The sequence below is a fragment of the Canis lupus genome, chromosome 26 (assembly GCF_048164855.1).
Source record: "Canis lupus baileyi chromosome 26, mCanLup2.hap1, whole genome shotgun sequence".
NCBI classification, from domain to species: domain Eukaryota; kingdom Metazoa; phylum Chordata; class Mammalia; order Carnivora; family Canidae; genus Canis; species Canis lupus.
Genome location: NC_132863.1, coordinates 8435849 through 8450909, shown reverse-complemented (window position 1 = coordinate 8450909; position 15061 = coordinate 8435849). Strand labels below are relative to the sequence as shown.

Sequence of the window (15061 nt, the reverse complement as noted above, 5' to 3'; positions counted from 1 at the left end):
CCCTATGAGCCCCCGTATCATTCTTGGTTCTTGTTCTTCCACATGTTATGGTGCTATCCAATTCCCATTTCCATTCCAAAGCAAGGCTCCTCTCCAGTCTAATTTGCATCACTCACCCCGATAAAAACTTCAGAAACAATTTCCCTTTATACACCTGCCTAGTTCATCCCACTCATACAGGTCTTCTCCCTGCTGATGTCACCTCTCCAATCAGTCTAGCAAATCCCAGAGAAGCAAGAACCAGTTTTCTTTACACTCCACAACCTGAGACCACTGAGTACAAGGGCAACGCTCACAATCAATGCTCAGTGCTTTATCTTTTAATCCCTTCAGCTGAAAACTGTAAAACACCAGGCACTGAGAGTTCCCCCAGCTCAGGTCAATTTCCTCTGACATTTAAGAAACATGGGAAATAAATCTTGACATTTTTCTCATATTGAGGAAAATAAATAATCCTAAAATATTATTTGAACATTGATCTGATAATAGAGCAAAATGAACTATGTCTCTCCCGGGCCACTTTGGTGAATTGGGTTTCTCAACCGAAAAGTCAATTATGGTTCTTTCATATAAATGAGTAATTTATTTGAAAGGTCTGGAAACTAGACCATAAGATGCTACAAATGAACCAGCTGGAGTAAGAAGACTGAGTTATAGATCAATATTGGGCAGGAGAAGGGGAAGGGAGGAAAAGAGTAAAATGCCCAATCAGAAAAAGAGATGAATTGTGTCAGCTCTCAGATTTGTGCGTAGGAGGAAGCTTATCAGAAAAAAAAAAAAAAAACACCTTATGTTCATTCAAGTATTTTGAAGCATTTTTAAATTATTCAGCAATCCAAATTGATTCCAGTTGCTCAGTTGATGGTATTTGGTCACTCCATAACAAACAGCCTGACTAAGTGGTACTGAGATCTCTAAACTGAGCATTACCTAAGAAGATTCTAAAGAGTAGCTTATTCACCCCAAGTTCTGAAGTCAGGCAGTATCCCCCAAATTGACCTTAAAACTTACAGACTTTGTATATAACTATAGAATCACTATGTTGTACACATCATAATATTGTATGTCAAACAAACAAACTTCAATCAAAAATTAAAAATGCAAACTAACATAATGCGAACTCGTATTTAACGACCTTCACTTTGGTGGCAAAACATTCAATAGCAAAAAAAATTTTTTTTTTTTTAAGGGCAGCCCCGGTGGCGCAGCGGTTTAGCGCCGCCTGCAGCCCCGGGGTGTGATCCTGGAGATCTGGGATCAAGTCCCACGTCAGGCTTCCTGCATGGAGCCTGCTTCTCCCTCTGCCTGTGTCTCTGCCTCTCTCTCTCTCTCTGAATAAATAAATAAATCTTTTAAAAAAAGTTTTGTTTTTTTTAAGAATATATGGCCACTATGGGCACTACTATGGAAAGAAGTCCCAGGAGCACTGTTAAGTGGGAGAAAAAAACAAGTAGCCATGTGTAGTCCATGATCCAGTTCATAGTTAAGCAGATAAATAAAACATAAAATATATGCTTCCAGATGCGCAAAAACATTTCTGAACATTTCTGAAAGGATAAAGAGGAAGCTGTTAGTAGTAAGAGTAGATCTCATGCAATATTTGAAAACCAATATACTATATTCTGATCCCCTACACTCAATGAATTGCTCAGTCCCTCTGCTTTACCCAATGACAGGTCTCTCTTCCCTTTATTAGGACTCCAGGTAAAATACAGGACACCCAACTAAATGTGGATTTCAGTTAAACAAATGCTTTTTTGGTATAACTATATCCCCCAAATATTGCATGTGATTTACTCACACTATTTTCACTTCCTACCCTGGATGCCACCATTTCTTAGCTGGGCTATGCACCCAGCAGGTTCTTCCCGTTAGATGCATGTGTATTCGCCTCCCTTCCTCAAGCCTAGACAGCAACTGAGCGAGCAGAGTCTTCACTAGCTTGCACCCGCAGTACCCAATGCAGCAGCAGAGGTGCCATAAATATATGTCCCCTCACTTGTGCCTAAGTGTGGAAACAAAGTCAGGGAGGGCTATTCTCCTGCTACCAGCTTCTCCTTAACTGTTCTGGCTGCTTTTGAGCACCTGAAGAACATGGAACTGCTCACTACTCTTAGTTGCTCTCCATGAAATCATAAAAGTCTTCAATTCAGTTTCTGGGGAAAACCCAGGGGAGTCAGACACTGAAAAAAATTCTGGAGTAGGTTTCTCAGGCGATCACCCTGACCTCATTTCAGCTCCTCAGAACACATCTCACCACACAGCTGTCAACCAGAGGTCAGTGGTACCATGACCTACATCCAAAGGCCAACCTTGAGTGGCAGCCTGTGAGAAGTCTGCAGAGTCCCCGCTCCATTCCCTGTGGACTCCCACCATTGACGAGCCAAGGGCAGGAGTGCTGTCACAGTCTTGGATGCTATGAGCGTAAATGCTAAGTGAAATCCTCTACAGACCTCTGCCATAGCTGGAGGGAGCTACACAATACCATTTTAGATACTGGTAAGTGCTATAAAGGAATGAAAGGGTGTTATGGGATACTGAGGGCAGAGGCAGTGGAGGGCAAGTGGCCAGTAAAGACCTTTCCAAGGTGGCGACATGGGAGCAAAGGCCTGACTGCAGCAAGGCCAAGGACCAGGCAAAGATCTGGGAGGAGCATTACAGATAAACAGAAAAGCAGGGCAAAGGCCCTAGGGCAGGAATGAGTAGGTTTGAGGGGGGGAGGAGACAAAAGGCCAGCATGACTGCAGGAGAGGGACCAGAAAAATGGGACGTGAGGTCAGCACAGCCAGGGCCAAATTACATCAGGCCTTCCAGGACTTTGGAACTTACATGTGATAGGAGGCTGCAGATGTGGGAAAGTCTGGGGTACCAGGAAAGGGCAAAACCGTACTTATAATTTTAAATGCAGCCTCTGTGTGCTGCAGATGGACTCCAGAGGGAGTCCAGAGAAAGAAAGCCACCAAGGAGGACACTACAGGCCACACAAGAGACACTGGACCAGGGTCAGAGAACAGATGCATCCAAAAGACAACAGGGCCACATCTGGGATTCCAGAGCCCTGATGATCAACAGGACCATCTGAAGCATTCCTGCCCGGACCTACCAAGTGAGAATCCCCAGGACGGGGGTCAGGAATATGTATATTAAACATCCTAAGTTCCGCAGATGACCAGGAATGTGAGAACCACTGCCTTGACTGATCTGTGGTGCCCTCGTCAACTGTGAGGAGCTGGGGCCCCATGAGTGAGGAAGCTTAGCTCCTCTTAACTCCTTCTGAAACGTTTCACTAGGTGGTCTCATCTCTTCCTCTGAATGGGGCCCAACCTACCCATCCCCAATTCCAGAACAAAACTCCAGATTTGGATTATGCCTTTAGGGTTATCGGGGTTGGCTTCCAATGAGGGCTTCTCTTCTGAAGGATGGAAACACCACAGTCATTGGAAACACTGGTAGGTGAGAAGAAAGAGCAAGTAGCGAAAGAGCATGAAAACTGCAATTTGCAATTAAATAGAAAGGAAGAAGGAAAGAAAAAAATTATGTACATATACTGAGCAACTATTTTCTCAATTCTCCCAGGGACAGTACATAACTGGTACCATTCTAGAAGCACAGAAGAGAAATCAAGTCATCACATATGTGAACGGATGCCTTACTCCAGGCATCAGGCATAATTTAGTTCTGTCGCACAACCCTAGCCTAGTTGAGAAAAACCAGTAGAGAGCTGAAGAATTTCATGCACTATAAAATTCAAGCCCAAAAGCATAAAGAACTAAATTTTGCTTGAGACGAAAGACAACAGAGACACTTTGCAGGAAATTCTGGATACTCTGCAGGGAGGACAACCAGGAGCCAAGACGGTTGAATAGGCTCTCAGCTCAGGGAAATGAACACGTGACAAGAAGACGGTGAACTCGAGAGAGCAGAAGACCTTGCCCATGACTCGACTCACGCAGAGAGAAATTGAGGCCCCAGGAGGTTAAGGGACTTGCTCCAAGTTGCTACTAGAATCAGCACTGTGAAAAGTTAAAGGAAATAAGTAAGAGTCAATACTCTGAGCCACGCTGAATGGCTGTGGGCTGTGTGCCACGTGACAACCCTAAACTTGACCCCAGTTACACCCCGAGGTGGGAGTTAGGTAAGCTCGGGATCTAAGAGGAACACAAAGGGCCAGTCGCACATGTAAGCAAGCCACACCAAGAGTACTCTAAATAGGGTGCAAGGTGTCTACCCCATCAGGCGCTGGATGGGGGACACAAGCTGCCCATGCAGCCTTACCTCCCACACACATCTGCCCCCATTCCCTTCCAAACTGCTCCTTCTTCCAGGACTCTCAATGACCCTCATGCTGTTCCCTCTGTCTGGAATGTACTTTTCTCCTCCATCCCACTTTTCCTTCAAAGCTTTTAAAGATGTCTCCTCCTCTAGGAAGCCTCCCAAACTCCTCCTAGCCAGTATCTTCTGTGTGATATCCCATAAAGTCTATTACACATTTTCAATCCTTAAATGCAGACGTGTTTTCCTATAAATATCAATTAACCTGTCAGATGTTAACTCCAAAGGCAGAAATGAAGCGAGGCTTCTCCCGAAGACCTACAGCTGTGCTCTGACTCCAGGACCAAAGCAGAGGGAACATCAGTCTGAGTCACAGGACAGAGGAAAAATAAGGATGTGCATATGACCAACCTTCTTCAATAGGCTTTTCCAAATCATAGAAGCAACACGTTCATAAAAGAAAAGCGGTAGTTTAAATGTAATAGCGTAAGAGTAAACAGAGAACTTTTCTAGTACTTCCTCTTGATTTCCTGCATTCAGATGTCAAGCCAGCTACTTAATGTCCAAAGATAGTTTCATTTAGTGTGGCAGTGCCACAAAACACAAAGAAATGAGTTTTCTCTGCTCTTTCCCCATACCATCACTACAACCCTCCTTCCAGATTTCTATTTCAGAAAAATGCTCTCAGTGACAGCTTTTGAAATAAAAATAAAAAAAAACAATAGCTAGCTTATAAAAAGATTGATTCCTTTTACAACATTGTTAGCTAAATATACCAGGTAGGAGATAGGTATGCTTCAAAATACTAAATTGTGGACTTTTTCTTCAAAAGACTTCACTTTGAGTCAGAGTGGAATAAGATGCAAACACAGCTTCTGATGTTGCCAAGTGGTTTAATAATTATATGGGGAAGCACTGGGCTTTGGGGACCTGGACTGAACTCCTGCCTTAGAGCAGCTTTGTGTCTTTAGCACCTGATTTAACTTTGCCCAGCCTTGGTTTCCTCACCTATAAATGGCTGAATAAAACCTACTACAAGGGGATCCCTGGGTGGCGCAGCGGTTTGGCGCCTGCCTTTGGCCCAGGGCGCTATCCCGGAGACCCGGGATCAAATCCCACATCGGGCTCCCGGTGCATGGAGCCTGCTTCTCCCTCTGCCTGTGTCTCTGCCTCTCTCTCTCTCTCTCTGTAACTATCATAAATAAATAAAAATTTAAAAAAAAAAAAAAACCTACTATAAGACAAACCATGAGGGACTACTAACAAGTTACAGAAGGGGAGGTGGGTGGGGCGATGGGGTAACTGGGTGACGGGCACTAAGCAGGGCACTTGATGGGATGAGCACTGGGTGCTATACTATATGTTGGCAAATTGAATTTTTTAAAAATGTTTGAAAAAAACTATCACACACAGTTGCTTAAATGTACTGATTATGCAGCCAGGCTGTGGGTATTGAGCTAGCCTATGCATCATTTATTTGCTGAAATATATAACAGGAGAAAGCAGGCAACACAAGGTTGGGCACACAGCAGACAATCAGTGATTTCATCTCCATAACAAACCCAAGATCCATCTATTAATCAACAAACACTTAGCCCACGTGTGCTGAGACACTGGACATACACAGTGAACAAAACCAACAAAAAGCTCTGCCCTCCTGGAGGAGTTTACATTCTGGTGGGCAGATGTGTGTTAAAAACCTTTCCAGAGCTTTCCCAAAATTAGTAGAATCGGAGGGAATCCAGAAAATACATTTTTCCAATTTTCTAGCCAGATCTTCAATAGAAGAAAAACTCATGATCCTCACGGGTTTTATTTATGAAATGCTTTATCTTCATCAACACAATCCAGAGGCCACAGTTCACAAAAAAGAACATCAGGAACACCAAAATTCTTTCACATATTTTTAAATATTTGTGAAAGATGTCCAGTTATTCTGACTATACACTGAACGTCCACTCTGAAACAGGAAACACATGCCATCCCTCCGGCCCACAGCCCCTTCCCTTCCTCCCCGAGGCACACTCACAATGTTCACCTGTAGATTAAAGAAAGCAGGAGTAGGTCAAAGGACAAACGTATATGTCTCCCCTGTATGAGGCTCTCAGGGATACAGAGATGTATAATCCTAATTCTCATCCTTCAATGGCCCACAATCACCCCACATGGGTGAGAGCAGACAGGCTGTAAAAGCAAAGCCAGCTGGGGGTTGGATGAGTGGCCCAAGTGGCCCACCCCACCCCAGGCATGGGAGGCCAGACCAAGGAGAGATTGAATTTTGGCTGACATGGTAAGTAAAATAAAGTTATCAAAAAGGAAGCCCAATCACTGCCTAAGCAGTACCCACATTTTGTATAGGAGAGACAAGCGGGTAGGTCACCAGACAGTTGTTTTCCAGGATCTTCTTGGAACACCAAACGGAGTCACATTGCCTTCTCCTGTGTCTAAACACCATTAGGCTTGATGAAAAGCTTCTCCCTGCCTGCCCTGCTCTTGCTCTTGCTCTTTTTCACACCAAACTGGTTCTGGTCAGACATGGAAGATGCTATGCCACGTCTGCAATTTCTGAGTTGTAATGAAACACACAACAGCAAAGAAACAGAACAGAGGAAGAAGCCACTCTCCCCATCCAGGGAGATTTTTATCTGCCACTACCTAGAAAAGGTCAGGCATCAGTGGAAGGTGGGCACACTGACATCATCCTGGGCGGCTGGAGTGTCACCAGTAATCACACTCCCAGCGAGGACTCCCAACCCAGGAACTCTCCAGCTTTGCTGCACACAGGAATCTCCCTGGGACTAGAAAATTCCTGATACCCAGCTGCACCTCATACCAGTTAAATCCACTCTGCAGCAAGAAGCCATCTGCTGAGATGAGGCCAGTGTCCTAAACTCCTGGCTTCTCCATGTGCCCTGTTAAATGTTTCAGAGGGGCAAAAAGGGCCTACCCCGCAATCAGACATCACTAGCAAAGTCCACAGGAAAACAGGAACCAGGACCGTGAACCTGTATGAAACCAGGGGACAGAGGTGACAGAGGTGACATTCACATTCTGCATTTCTAACTAACCAATGTGTTGGTGACCACCAAGTCTTCCTGCCCTTTATCTTATTTTATGGATAAAATGGGGGTGGATCTCGTCTTCTCTGCCTACCTCAGAGGAGGCTACGGGGTTCAGAGGATGGAGTCAAAGCATGCAGTGAAGGACATGCTGACACAGATGCGATCGCTGCCCTTAGCATTATCAGCAATGTTCACAGAAACTACTTTAGAGCTGTGTCTTCCAGGAGACCCTCCCCACCCACGACATCTCTTTCCTGGCCTTCACAGTAACATGGAAAGGACCAGCATCTCTTAACATTCAGTGAAACCGAAGGATGCTTGTGACACAACAGTGGGTCAAGCCAAGAGTGCTCAAAGATAACAATTCCCCCAAATACTGAAAACACCAGCAATGCATGAAAGTGGTTAAGGGGAAATGGTATGAAGTCAAGAATTTTAAATAAAGCAAATAAAGGAGAAAGGTTTTTTTTTTTTTAAGTCCAGTGTAATTAATATACCGTGTCATATTAGTTTCAGGTGTATAATATAGTGATTCAACAATCCTATGTATTTTCAGTGCTCATCATGGTGAGTGTTCTCTTAATGCCCATCACCCATCCCCACCACCCACCTCCCCTCTAGCAACCACCAATTTTTTCTCTGTGGTTAAGAATCTGTCTTTTGCTTTGTCTCTTTTCTTTGTTCATTTGTTTCGTAAATTCCACATGACTGAAATCATTTAGTATTCCTAATCATATGAGTGAAATGATATTCTCTAACTTATTCCACTTAGTATTATACTCTCTAGATCCATCCATGTTGTTGCAAATGGCAAGATTTCAATCTTTTTTATGCCTGAATAATAATATTCCATTGCGTGTATGTATGTATATATACAAACACACACTCACAAACACACACACAAATATATATATAGCCACATCTTTGCCCATTTGTCTATCAAGACATTTTGGCTGCTTCCTTATCTTGGCTGTTATAAATAATACTGCAATAAACACTGGGGTCCATGTATCTTTTTGAATAGTGTTTTCATTTGGGGGAGGTAAAGAGTCAGGAGTGGAATTACTAGATCATATGGTATTTCTATTTTTAACTTTTTGAGGAACCTCCATTCTGTTTTCCACAGCGGCTAAACCAGTTTGCATTCCCACCAACAGTGCACAAGGGTTCCGTTTTCTCCACATCCTTCCAACACTGGTTTGTTTCTTTTCTTTTTGATACTAGCCATTCTGACAGGCATAATGTGATATTTCATTGTGGTTTGGTTTGCCCTTCCCTGATGATAAGCAATGTTGAACATCTTTTCCTCTGTCTGTTGGCAACCTGTAAGGTCTTCTTTGGAGAAACGTCCATCCATGTCTTTCGCTCATTTTTGAATTGCATTATTTGTTTTATTGGTGTTGAATTATATAAGTTGGATACTAACCCTTTATCAGATATGTCATTTGTAAAGATCTTCTCCCGTCCAGTAGGTTGTCTTTTAGTTTTGTTGATTGTTTCCTTTGCTGTGCAGGAACTTTTTATTCTAATGTAGGGGAGAAATTCTACATATTCATTCTAAACCCAACATTCAGGATGCCTGGATGGCTCAGGGTGTGATCCCAGGATCAAGTCCCACATCAGGTCCCTTGCGTGGAGCCTGCTTCTCCCTCTGCCTAAGTCTCTGCGCCCCTCTTTCTCTCTCTCTCTCTCTCTCTTTCTGTGTGTCTCTCATGAATAAATAAATAAAATCTTTAAAAATAAATAAATAAATCAACAGAACATTCTTCTGTTGGTAGCAACCCAGGGCTAGGACTGACTGGTACACCCTGTGTTAGATCAGAAAATTTTATGGAAACTCTGAGTTTCTGACTGTCCCGAAATACAAGAGGACATGGCCTTCCTGTGCCCGCACTCCACAGGACAACAGAAAGGGAGTTGATGAGGGCTTTCCCCTCAGGCAGGTCAGTGGCTCTCTCCCAGCTGCCCAAACACGGGTGTACAGACTCCCATAGGAAACTGAGACACTTCAGAGAAGGGGTTATGCCTCTAACAACAACAAAACTTTTTTAAACGACTAACTGCCAACAAATCTAAAGAATCTGATTGTGGCTTCTCAAATTTCCTGTGCTTTCTGTTGGATTCTATTACCTTCTCCTACCCATGGTGCCTCTGGGGACAGAGCGATGACAATGCTGTGATGAAACCAATCAAGCTGACTTTTAACAAAATAAAACATGATTTAAACCAGTCAGGAGCAACAAGGTTTTCTAATTTCTTCCTTATGATTTCTTAAAGAAGCCACTAGCGGGATCCCTGGGTGGCGCAGTGGTTTAGCGCCTGCCTTTGGCCCAGGGCGCGATCCTGGAGACCCGGGATCGAATCCCACATCGGGCTCCCGGTGCATGGAGCCTGCTTCTCCCTCTGCCTGTGTCTCTGCCTCTCTCTCACTCTCTCTCTCTCTGTATGACTATCATAAATAAATAAAAATTAAAAAAAAAAAAGAAGCCACTAGCAAGGGGCTTTCTCTCTCATTTCCTTTTGCCTTTTTAGCATAAACTACATATATGTCTTTTTAGCATAACCTCCTTAATTTTCAATCCTTCCAACTACCTGCTAGTATTTTCACCTCAAGGTATGCAACTTTTGAACAGTAAAGCCACCGTCCCCCAGAGCTGTACTGCTGGGGCAGTATTAGCAGATTCTTAACACTTAAGAATGTATCCCAGATTCCTTTGAACTGAATACACTACCACGATTTATGCAGAAATAAAAGAAATAACCCTGTTGTCAAGCCAGAAAGGCCTGAGGTTAAAAAAAAAAAAAAAAAGCAAGCCCTCTGATATCATGATGCTCTTTGTAATAAAACAGAGGGAGAGAGCAAAACAGGTCTGGCCTCATTTCTGGGGCTCAGCTGACCCAATAGTCTATGCACAATAAAGCAGGCCCCTCCTACAACAGGTATATGAGGGTGAAGGAAAGCTAGAGTTGCACCTGGTGTAATACTTGACCTCTTAAAAAAAAAAAAAAATACTTGACCTCTTATTTGGACCTCATTTCAAAGGAGGAGGGGAGAAGAGGGGGAGAACTAGCACACAATGTAATGGCATTCACGGTCTCATTTCGAGCCAAGGCCTCATCTTTGATCACACAATGACATCAGACAAGCAGTTTTACTTCTGTTTCACTCAAGCCTTCAACTCTCAGGTATCGCCTTCCCATCCTTTTATGATTAATTATGCTTTCTAATTCAGTCTCCCTTCTCCTGCACACTGAGCCCCCTCACATTTCATGGCTCTGTTCCATTTGCATTTTCAAAGCTTGGCAAACCCAGTTCAGCACTTGAAACAGGAAGCTCTCCAACACAAGTGCAAAGAAACAAGGCCCTTCACTTTCTAGAAGTCACAGGGGGAAGGGGCTTGAAGAACAGCCGTGTGTGTGCCTCTGACAGCAAATGAGTGGATAGAATCACATCACGCTGAAGCTGCACAGAGAAAGCAAACTGCTGGTACTATTCTAGCAAATGCATTATTAACACACAGCCCCTGGAAGTTCCTTCGGCTTCACAAATGAGGCCTCTGGGCCTCCCACATGCTGTTCCCTCCACCTGCTACACTTGCATCCCTGGCTAATGCCCACTTCCAAGCTAGCTGAGATGTTTTTCCTTCCAAGCCCCTTCCCCTGATGTCCAAGTTTGAATTAGACCTCAGCCCTTGCCACAAGCTTCCGTACACAGTACTACAGGGCCTAGTCCAACAAAGGTAAGGATTGTGCCTGGATTATGCACCGCTACACCCCCAACATACAACCCAGCAGCTCTTAATGACTATGGCAGGGGGGGCTCTGAAAGGTCATATATGTTCATAATTAGACCAGAATGTTATTTGCATTTTTCATTCTCATTCTCTCACAAGTACACAGTGGAATTTTCCAAAAGCTACAAGACATGAGATGAACCATTCTGATGGCTAAAGGAATGTGTGCCTACATATTCCTACGTTTTAAATTTTTGTTTTAATTCCTAATGTGGTAAACAATAGATTGATGTAACCAAAAGCTCTTTGGGGTCCTCAAAAACTGTTAAAGAGTCTAGGAAGCCCCAAAACCAAAAGCTTGGAGAACCACTAGTCTAACACAAGGCCTGGCACATACTATCAGTCATGGTATCCTCCTGTAGGGTATTCTTTCCAGCCCTCAGAAGGAGCACCCCAACACTCCCACCTTCATATATCATGCCTTGAATCCACCATCATTACTTAGAGAACTTGGGAGGCTCCCTGTTTCTGTCACTCTAGTAGGTCATGAGCTACTAGAGAGTAGGGATCATGCCCTCAATCATCTCTGACCAAGAAAAGGGCTCAATAATAGCTCAGTAGCTGCACAAATATCAAAAGCATCATGAAAACACCAAACTAAGCCTAGTCAGTCCTCAAAGTTCAACTCCTGCCATAATGCCTGACCTGCAGATTTGAGCTCACACTGATCTTCCTTTCTCCAAATACCTACTGTACTTTATTATCTACAGAGCAGAATGGAATACTTGATGACTAGCAGACTGATTGTGCCCACTCTACAGTAGTGTTCAAGCACTCTACAGCTTTAATGCCTTAGGTCATCAAAATAAACTTGTGAATAAGGTATTATTGTTCTCATTGTAACAGATAAGGGAAAAAGAGATCAGAAGCCTAGGGTATCCTTTAGAAAACTACGCAGGTACTTAAGAGCAAATGCAGAGTGCAACCTGAGGATCTATGATTTACCTGCTCTTCCACACCCACACCGCTATCACATCTCCACTGTACTAAGCACTGTGTGACAGTGCGGAGTTACAGGGCAGTGAAATCTCTGCTTCACTAATTTAATCAAGGAACCAAAAAAAAAAAAAGGAACCACCCAAAGGTATCCTTCCAAGGAAAAGCTGACACACAAAGAAAGGAGGTTCTAGCATGCAGAAAGCACTCAATGTCTGCTGAATGAAGGAATGAATAAATGAGTAAGAAATGGCAAATCAAGAGCCACAAACATGCTCCAAAGGCTAAGGAAGATGGGACAGGAAATAGATCAGATGTATCTAGGACTGACTAGCCATAGTATCACTCAAAAGTCAGAGCAGAAAAAAAGAAAAAAGGAGAAAGACAACAAAAGCGCAAACAACCACAAAATCCTCACTCAAGACAGTGTGGTACTGGCACAAAAACGGACACATAGATCAATGGAACAGAACAGAGAACCCAGAAATGGACCCTCAACTCTATGGTCAATTAATATTTGACAAAACAGGAAAGACTATCCACTGGAAAAAAGACAGTCTCTTCAATAAATGGTGCTGGGAACATTGGACAGCCACATGCAGAAGAATGAAACTAGACCACTCTCTTTCACCATACACAAAGATAAACTCAAAATGGATGAAAGATCTAAATGTGAGACAAGAGTCCATCAAAATCCTAGAGGGCAAAAAAAAAAAAATCCTAGAGGGGAACACAGGCAACACCCTTTTTGAACTTGGCCACAGCAACTTCTTGCAAGATACATCTATGAAGGCAAGGGAAACAAAAGCAAAAATGAATTATTGGGACTTCATCAAGATAAAAAGCTTATGCACAGCAAAAGAAACAGTCCACACAACTAAAAGACAACCTACAGAATGGGAGATCTTTGCAAATGACCTATCAGATAAAGGACTAGTATCCAAGATCTATAAAGAACTGATTAAACTCAATAGCAAAGAAACAAACAATCCAATCATGAAATGGGCAAAAGCCATGAAGAGAAATCTCACAGAGGAAGACACAGACATGGCCAACACGCACATGAGGAAATGCTCTGCATCACTGGCCATCAGGGAAATACAAATCAAAACCACAATGAGATACCATCTCACACCAGTGAGAATGGGGAAAATTAACAAGGCAGGAAACCACAAATGTTGGAGAGGATGTGGAGAAAGGGGAACCCTCTTGCACTGTTGGTGGGAATGTGAACTGGTGCAGCCACTCTGGAAAACTGTGTGGAGGTTCCTCAAAGAGTTAAAAATAGACCTGCCCTACGACCCAGCAATTGCACTGCTGGGAATTTACCCCAAAGATACAGATGCAGTGAAACGCCGGGACACCTGCACCCCGATGTTTCTAGCAGCAATGTCCACAATAGCCAAACTGTGGAAGGAGCCTCGGTGTCCATCGAAAGATGAATGGATAAAGAAGATGTGGTTTGGGGATCCCTGGGTGGCGCAGCGGTTTGGCGCCTGCCTTTGGCCCAGGGCGCGATCCTGGAGACCCGGGATCGAATCCCACGTCAGGCTCCCGGTGCATGGAGCCTGCTTCTCCCTCTGCCTATGTCTCTGCCTCTCTCTCTCTGTGTGTGACTATCATAAATAAATAAAAATTTAAAAAAAATTTAAAAAAAAAAAGAAGATGTGGTCTATGTATACAATGGAATATTACTCAGCCATTAGAAACGACAAATATCCACCATTTGCTTCAACGTGGATGGAACTGGAGGGTATTATGCTGAGTGAAGTAAGTCAATCGGAGAAGGACAAACATTATATGGTCTCATTCATTTGGGGAATATAAAAAATAGTGAAAGGGAATAAAGGGGAAAGGAGAGAAAATGAGTGAAAATATCAGTGAGGGTGACAGAATATGAGAGACCCCTAACTCTGGGAAACGAACAAGGGGTAGTAGAAAGGGAGGTGGGCGGGGGGTTGGGGTGACTGGGTGACCCTAACTGAGCACTGAGGGGGGCACTTGATGGGATGAGCACTGGGTGTTATGCTATATGTTGGCAAATTGAACTCCAATTAAAAAAACAAAAACAAAACAAAACAAAACAAAACAAAAAAAACCTCAGTCTCTTTGAAATCAAAGGAGAGAGGAATTCCAGCCAAGATCAAATTATAATCAAATCAGTTCCATAAGCACCTATGTTCCAGGAAAGGAGGAATGAATTCCTTCCGCTGATTCTTTAATTCATTTATTGGCCATCAGAAAGAGCAGAAAATCTGAAAACTACTTGATAGTAGAAAGTGCAGACTAAGTTACCATTACCACTGGAAATCAGCTCATCTTGGGAGAGAAAAAGCCTGCCTTTGGAGTGTTCCTACCTTCCCTCCTCACTAACCCCCTGCCTCCAGCACTGGCCCACATCACATGCTGAGCATCAGCCCCATCTCCCTGACTCAGCTTCAGTGGCTGTTGACCTCAGTGCTAAGAGGGTTTTACAGGTCACCTAAGCTCAAGCTCTTTTAGCCTGAAACTTTAGCCTGGTGATCAGCCAAGCAAAGAAACAGCACAGCCAGACAGCACCATGCCGCCGCCTCTACAGAATGGCTCCCTGCCTTCTCCTCCTACCTCTCTATTCAACCTTGCCGTGAACCTGCAGGTCACTCATTTGCTAACCTGAGCTTCCTGAGGACACAGAATATGCCCTTTGGTGTCCTGAGTGCCTAAGCACAATGCTGGGCACTTCCTAAGTGGCCAGGGAATGCTTGCAGGGTGAATGAATCATACACCCCTTCCTCAGATCATCCACTTCTATTCTTTCCCCCTTACAGTCCATTCTCTGCCAGTGACAACTAAAAGTCAGATCAGGTCACTCCATTCTCTCACTCTTCCAATGGCCTCTAGAATAAGCCTAAGACCTTGCCATGGCTTACTGGGCTCTACATGATGCACCACACTCCCCCCATCTCACTGCACAGGAGGCCCCACTGGCCTCCTGCTTCCAGTGCATATTCCAGGCAT

General features: G+C 43.7%; 1 protein-coding gene across 26 annotated transcripts in view; it reads right to left on the bottom strand.

Annotated features, from left to right (window-relative positions):
* Nucleotides 1-15061, bottom strand: part of KIF16B (kinesin family member 16B) — a 315045-nt gene that overhangs the window by 283593 nt on the left and 16391 nt on the right. The gene's annotated exons all lie outside the window — the stretch shown is intronic.